This window comes from Pezoporus flaviventris, unplaced genomic scaffold (assembly GCF_033815535.1).
Source record: "Pezoporus flaviventris isolate CSIRO_AGI_PZ_B2104156 unplaced genomic scaffold, CSIRO_AGI_Pfla_v1 ptg000007l, whole genome shotgun sequence".
Classification (NCBI taxonomy): Eukaryota; Metazoa; Chordata; class Aves; order Psittaciformes; family Psittacidae; genus Pezoporus; species Pezoporus flaviventris.
The window spans coordinates 48,642,507-48,650,658 of record NW_026892555.1 but is presented as its reverse complement, the minus strand read 5'-3'; positions in this window follow the sequence as shown (position 1 = coordinate 48,650,658).

Here is an 8,152-nt window from a genome sequence, read left to right as displayed (position 1 = left end):
AATGATTGGATTCTCTAAAGCAATAAGGGACGACTAATTTCCCATTCGATGAATCCACATGTGCTCAGTTTTCATGTTTTGAAAGGCAGCCAAAGCGACATTATTTATACCAACTGAAACCTGAAACAAAGTATAAAAGAAAGCCATGATAGCAAAGTTTGCCATTGACACATACCTTAGAATTTACACAGGGACACAGCTGGATTTTAAGCTGGCTCTTAAAGAATGTCATTAGCTGCTGTATGTTGGCAGTTTCCAACCTACAATGTGTCTGAGAGGGTGACCTGAGACCCTCATGCACAGATGATCTAGAAATGACATTTGAAGAGCAGCAGTCTGAGGTGAAACACAGATCCACAAAGTGCAAGACACTTTACAAATCTCCATCTGGGTATGAGGACCTTATTTTTTACATATATATATAAAAAGTAGAAAATGACATAACAGTGAAGTGAGCCAGATATGACACACCGTTTGATAATTGTATTGACCCTCCCTATGGGTGGTGGTTGTTTTATTTTTTTTTGTGTATCTTACTAAAATTGTTTTGTGTATCTTACTAAAATTGACCTTACCTATTTTAACATATTTAATTGAATTACACTACAGTTTTTAAAATCATATTTTTCCAGTCTTTCTTTTCTTCATTCTTTGCTGCTGAAAACCAACACAATATCAGCACATAGTGATGATGCAGCACCTAAGCTAGAGGATCCCCTTTCCTAAATTGTCCTATGCTGAAGAACAGGAGAAATGCAGCAGCTGACAGAGCAACAACTTCTGGTCTAAAGATTTTACTCAGATAGTCTGCCTTGGTTTGGGGAGATTTTTAGATGATTTGCTGCTCCACAGCTTCAGCAGGGCTTTTCCAGGTTCTATTTCTGAAGACCGAGCTAAGAGAGTTGATCCCTTCTTTTCCTTTTTCCTATATATGTGACAGTGAGAAGTTATTTGGACTGGACTAAACACTGGTTAGGGATCATTTCCTCATTAACCAAGCCCCTAACACAGAGCTATTGGGCAGCCAAAGGGTACACATTTGCAGTGTGGTGCATTTCTCCCATTTCAGGGCAAAGGAAGCTGAACATTTGAGCTAAGATGGGCTCTCCCTGCCTTTACCTACTCTTTTCATCTGCCAGGGGTTCCTTCTTGCTCTCTCCATTGAGACCAAGCTCATCCTCCAGGTCTTTATGGCTCTGACTCTGCCTCCTCCTTGCATCTTACTAACTCCCACTCTCTTTGCCAGTGTCTTTCTGGTATTCTTACTTTCCTGTCTTCTTACATCCCACCCCAAGCCTGAAGCACTGAACAGCTTTGTTCTCTTACTTCAAAATCACCCTCAAAGAAAAGCTCGTTTGCAAAAGCTTATGATTGGCATTAGTTGCCTACCTCTGCCACCAGCTTTTGTATTTTTTTTTTTTATGTGTGTGTTTGAAATAGATTTCAAGTTCTTTGCACAGAGCTGTATTTTACCTGAATATTGACAAGGAAGGTCAAAAAGAGGACAACAAGGAGGGAGGAATAAGCTTTAGTAGTGCAGTCTACAGGAACTCAATCTGCAAAAATGGTATCATTTTTCAGCAGTGTAATCACAAATCCACAGCATACTTCAGAATTCATACCAATGGCAGATGTGAAAGTAGAGAAGTAACCCCAGGCACCTGTGGTGTAGAAACATAGGTATGTGGTCCAGAAAATGCCTTCCTGCATTCTTTAATAACAAAGCCTGACATTTTATAAAGCACTGGTGAATAAAATTAAAGGGGTTCCATATCAGAGTATGTTCAAACTGAGAGGTATGTTGCAAGGAAATTCTAGCTAAAAAAAGTCCAACTAATCCAAGTCCTCTGCTGAACTCACAGTAGTGTTATTATCCAAAATATATTACTGACTGAGGAAAGGTGCTGTTGATAGCATGATTATTGCAAATAGCACCCAGATGTGAGAAACCTTGCTTTTGAAAAAAAAACAAAAACAAACAAAAAAACAAACAAAAAAACCCAATTCAAACCAGATTTTTGTAGTATTAGTAGCACAGAGATAGGAACTTCAGTAAATTCTTTCAGCAACAGAAATGACACATGTTCTCTGCATTGGGATAAAACCAACAATATATGGTAAACACTTCTGCAAACTGATACCCAAACTCAAGATACCCAGATCTTGATGATAAATTAGCCAAATACAAGTAAAGTTTGGTTCAATGAAGATGGAGACAATAGATTCTAGTTTGGACAGAATCACCCTGTAAGTGTCTTCAGCATGCTGCAAGAGCATACTCCATGCTCTTGGCTGCCACTGACTCCCATTTTTATTCTACTCTAAAGTCAAAACCCTGGTCTTGATCATGAAAGCCACTAGTCACTGCTATTTGTGACCGTATCTCCATCTATGTGAAGAGTGGTAGCATTCCAGAACAACTGTGCTAGTGAAAGATGAGGAATAGGAAAATCAGTCATTCTCAGATTAACATGTGAAATGGTTTTATAGGTGAATCCAGGTAAATGAGCCTTTTCTAGGTACATGTACCAAGTGTATTTATTTGAAAAATTCCACCAAAACATACTGGTGAAACATTTCTGCTGTGACTGGCATGGCAGAATGGGATCATATGGCATATATTCCCCTGCAATTTATTCAGGAAATCAAGAAGAAACAGAAGTACTAAATGCAGCAGAACATCATAATGAGATGTAACAACATAAAATTTGTATACTTGTCCTTGTGAGAAGTGTGACATGGTAATGAAAGAAAGATTCTGTTATACGCTTTGTAAAAATGTAATTTAACTTTTTCTGAGGGGTTATTTTTTGTGTTAATCTAGTTTCTCCTCCATCAGTCCACACATTGAATGTGTAACACAGTAACAAACTGAAGTGGTTGGCAGGATGCCATCTAAAAATTAAATATCAAAGGTAATACAGCTTGTGTTCATCATTGTTTAAAAGATGAAAGTATCTTGTGCAACTTCCCATGACTGGTTTGGAAATAATAGGTAAGCTACTTAAACCGAACTAATACGGCAATTTATCCACCTTTCGTGCCAGTCCTTCTGTACTGAATGGTGCGCAAACTTGTCCAAGGAAGTCCAAGAAGGTTGAAAAGAAGGGCTCTTGAGCATAAAGGAGAGCACTTATAGAGGGAGAACGAAGCACCAAGCACAACTGCCATCAGAGATGGGAGGCTTCACAGTCTCTGAGCATACCTTTCTGTAGGAATGACAGCAGAAGTTAAAACGGAAAGTCAATTTGGTTTTGGAGCAGGATTTTATTCCAAAAGATAATATCTGGTTTAGGTGAAGTGTTTTGGTTTTTTTGTAATTCAAACTCTACAAACTCTTGATATGAGGTAATACGATCTCTGTTCTATCAACTGACCTCTGAGTACAGAGATGTTCTGAGATACTGCTGCTGTTAATTGCTTTCATCCATCTGAGCTTTCAGCTGGTGATAGTGTTTAAATCTGGGCTGAAACCTGATTTTGCTTACAATAGTTCTAAAGAAAGATTATCTTATTTGTCTCCCTCTTACCTTCCAACTTAGCACACGCTAGAAGCATAGCCTGATGCTGTACTTTTCTAACATATCACTAACTAATTTGGGACACTGAATCTTCTTCATATCTAGAACAGTTGTGGCATCTACTGCCTTACAGATAAGCCATACTAGTACTCTGAGTTTCTGAGTCCCAACACAGAGATCAGTTTTTGTCTGCCAGTCCAGTCTGGCTGTCTGCCAGCTAATGAGAATAGCTTTAAGAAACATGGTTAGATTTTGCACTGAGGCAACACCAAGTGGCAAGCAGAAGTGACATGCTGCTGACACTGCTATAGGAATCGCAATGTCTGCCAGAGGTGCACAACAACTGCTGGGGTGCTAACTTCTTCAGTCACTGCAGCCAGCTTTCTAGACTCATTTAACAATATCTCAGTGTGAGCACTAACAGATCAGTGAGAATCCCTCCTCTGCATGAGATCTATCAGAAAGTAACAAATGCTATTCTAAACAGAGAAAAAGCTTGGTATCAAGCAAGAGGTGGCTACAAAATGCTACTAAATCGCAGTGGTAACAATGGTTTTCTTCTTTATGTATTACCCTAAGAAGAAGAAAGATTTATGCTATACTCACTAACAAGTACATTATACTGCTTTTCAGCATGCTGGCAATCCTCTCTTCACGTACAACATCAGTCTTGGCTTAAGGTATATCTATTCTAGAAAAGACTCCATGACTTTGGCAGTATCTGCCTAGGACACTCGTAATTGACTTTCTGCTATCTTTGTAAAAGTTTAAAAGCTTATTTTTACCTATTCAGAGAGCTCTCCTCTGTTTTTCTTTTGTACAGCAAGAGGTGGGGGGTAGAATAATTTCAAATTATTTATTTAGAATGGCCCTTCATTCAGATGATACTATGTTTCATCAAAATAAGAGATGAGAACTAGTGAAAAAGCCTTGTAAAAAAAAACACAAGTAAACTTTCTTCCAAGCTTGAATGAATACTCAGCATGTCTCACAGTATATGCAGGTTACTCATTTGAAACGATACATCATGTGGAGCCTGTTTTCAGCGTCATGAAGACCCCTTCCCCGTGATTTGAAATGAATTGACATGGCTCTGACATTTTTTAGGCTGTATCAAACACTGTTTTCTATTATAGATGAAGTGACAAACTCCGGGCTGGCGGCATGCCCCCAGCTCCCCATTAGCAGAGCAGCATCGGCGCCAGCCGCCCCTCGTTCTGCACTCGTTTTCTGGGCAAACACTTCCCTCTTCCGGTACAAAACCTAACTACAGCCACACCACATAGAAAAACCTATTCCCATCTACCCTTTCATACATTATTTTAAACATTTCTTTTAATAATAACAATAAATTTGATCGTAATATTATTTGCCTTTTCCCATATGAACAGGATGTTTGAGCTTTTTCCTACCCATGAACATTGGCAGTACCTGAGCTTTTTGGCCAGACACAAACAAGCATTCTTAGGAGACCTGGGAAATCATGCTGGGGCTTGGCTTTCTCTCAGTTCTCTGAATTAAAACACAGGCTGAAGCCATGGCAGTCCTTCACCTTAAACAAACAAACCAAAAAGTAAAACTTAGCAATGACATTTTCTAATGCTCAAAATATAATCATCATAGATAGTTTGGGTTGGAAAGGAACTTCAGAGGTCATTTAGCCCAACCACCCCTGCAATGAGCAGGGACATCTTCAACTAGATCAGGTTGCCCAAAACCACATTTAGCCTGGCCTTGAATGTCTCCAGGGATGGTGCATCCACCACCTCCCTGGTCAACCTGTGCCAGTGTTTTACCACCCAAACAGTTCCGGTTAGACCCTCCCCTTGCAAGCAACTTTACTGATTGAATGGTTTTCTGCTACCTCCTACACCTACCCCTGAACATGTGCATTTAACTCCACATCAGCATGCAGATATAAACAGCTGAGCTTGCACAGACTGTGAGAAGGCATGGGTGATCTAACTTGCTGACACAGCCAGCTCAACCCAAAGCATCCATGTGATCCTCCCCACCAGCAAGGCAGTGAGGGCTTGTCCCAGCCTACTGGTCTGCTGGAGAAAAGCTGGAGCCTCCAGCCAGCAAAGCTGGATGCAGGAAAGGACTCCTGTGAAAAGAAATCAAAGTATGTAATGGAGAACTGCATGCTGTAACTCGAGGACACCCCAGCTGAACATGTTGCCTTCAGGGATTAAGAGACAACAGCAGAAGACAACTGCTGAAATTCTCATGTGAAGAGCCAAAGATGGGCAGGAGAGTGCCTGCACTCGTCATGCTTCAGAAACCACAACTGGCCAAAAGCCTCAGGTTACAGTGCTGGAAAGAGCAGGCTCCACAATAAGGAGGTCTTCGATACCAAGCTGAATTCCTTGCACTCTCCTAGTGATTTAAAAGATAAATGACTTCTAAAAAGGAGAGTCAAGAGGAGAAAAAAGCAATTGGCCAGCTAGGCATCTGCAGTGCAGACCAATTCAATGACTCAGAAGAGTACAAAAATTGCCGATATTTCTCTTTCCTGAAACAAGAAATGACTACTTTTAACTGAAAGCAATGTTCTTGCTCAAAAAACAGCCATTTGTAGCTCATCTGAAAATAATGTTCCTGCATAGAAAGCAGCCATTTGTAACTCAGAAACTCAGAGGCAATGCTCTCACTCCACTGCGAGTTTTCTCAACATTGTTAGGCTAACATGTTGTTACTGTTTTCAGCATGGTATCATACCTGGGTGGGCAAATATATTGGTTGTGGTGCTCTGGCCTCTGCAAGTTGTTCATGCACTGGTGAGGACAGTGAGGTCCTCACCAGCGCATGAACAGAAGTAAGATACACCTCCTCCAGCCTTCCCAGGAAAACATCACAGCAGTGTGAAAAAGACAGGTGACCACTGTGCTTACCATGAGATTTGGCTAAGAAAGAGTTATGGGATGAGTGTATTTAAATCAGCACAGGTTCAGCTTCTCCTGACAGCAAAAGTAGGAAGAGACACAGGAAAATATCTTTCATGCTATTCAGCACAACAATTTTCTGTGCGTATTTCCTACGTGTTTTGCCTAGGGTAAACCCTGTGCTGTCTTAATACACTGGTATCATCTAAAAAGGGAAAAGGCTGTCACCTGGGGTAGTATTCATCTCACTTAAACTCAGATGTCTAAATGCAGAGAAAGAGGCACTGGCAGGGTCATATTCCTCCTCTGCCCTCATCCAGATGCCTTAAGCTGAGAGAACTCATACCTGAGAGATGAGTGTGAATCCTCCCTCTCCTCATAAGGTATAAAGAGCAAGCTCAGCATAGATATACAGAGGGCAGAGAGGTGAATGCCACCCTTACTTTCTAAGGATGCCATTCAGGCCTCCAGTGCTATTATAGATGTAGAAGGGTGTCCTGCCTGGCCTCCAGCTGCTGCTTCAGGAGGATGCAGGTCTCATGGCTCCCATTCTTATCTGTCAGCTCTGTGAAGATGCCTCCCACACCCTGAGATGTTTAATATGGCACTGGGCACCTTTCTTTAGATACCTGAACTGCTCCCTGTATTTCTAACTGTAAAGCAGAACAGGCTGAGGTTTAAAAAGCTATTGGATAATTCGTGACAAAGCTTTGCTCTGTTATATAGTGAGAGAGAGGGGAGAGTCCAAATAAATGAGACAATGCTTTCCTTACTTATAATTACTGGGGAGTTTTGGCAGACCAGTGCTCCCCACCCAGTGAATTAGGACCATCAGGTCTCTATATACAAGGGGAAGAAACCTACCTTCATCAAAGTACATAGCTTTGTCTTTCAGGGGTCAAATAAATGCATTTGATGTTGCAACACAGATTCCTTGTGTTGAGGAATTTAAATGTAAGGGCAGACACTCCCCCAGGAACATGGTGACAGTCTAAACAGACACAGGCTGGTTTGTTTAGTACCAGTCACACATCTTGAGAGCTGTGCATCACCAGGACAGGCTAGCGTGCTCAGCTACATAGTTGGGTTTTTAGTGACAGTGATTGCTTAAGGAAGTTCAGCACTGGTAAGAGAAAAAGGTGGGGTGGGGGTTTTGGTTGGTTTTGGGTGTTTTTTTCTTTTCTTAGGAAAGTGACTCAAATGCTTCTGCTTTGATAGCAAAAAGGAAAGCAGGATTGAGAAGCAGAGAAAACAGTGTCTCCAGTCAGTTCTGAAGTGCCCTTGAGAGATCCAGAAGACATCTGATGAGTAATATATTTGAGAGGAGTTTATGGCTGGACATAACAAGGGTTCCCAACTCATAGCTGCAAGCTTGGATACAGGAATGGAAGACTAGGCATCATTTGTCAGCATTTCCAATGCCTTTTTCCAATTTTCAAATGGCTGTCAAGAACCAAGTCTGGGAACTGCCACTATCTGGCCTAGCTGGAAAATGGGGTCTTTAAAGGAGCTGAGACACAAAAAAAGATAAATTTCACAATAAACATTTATTTTTGCAGGGCTACTTCAGACTAGTAGTTAAATCTAGAGAAGCAATGATTACACTCCCATCCAAGGTGACTCAGGGGAGGTACCTGCAGGACATTATTCAACCTGCGAACTGTTAGTGCCGAGGTGATTTTACCGATATAAAAACTCCTTCAGTGGTCCTTTGAAGACGGTGGCAGATCGCGGCTCCGAGGTGCT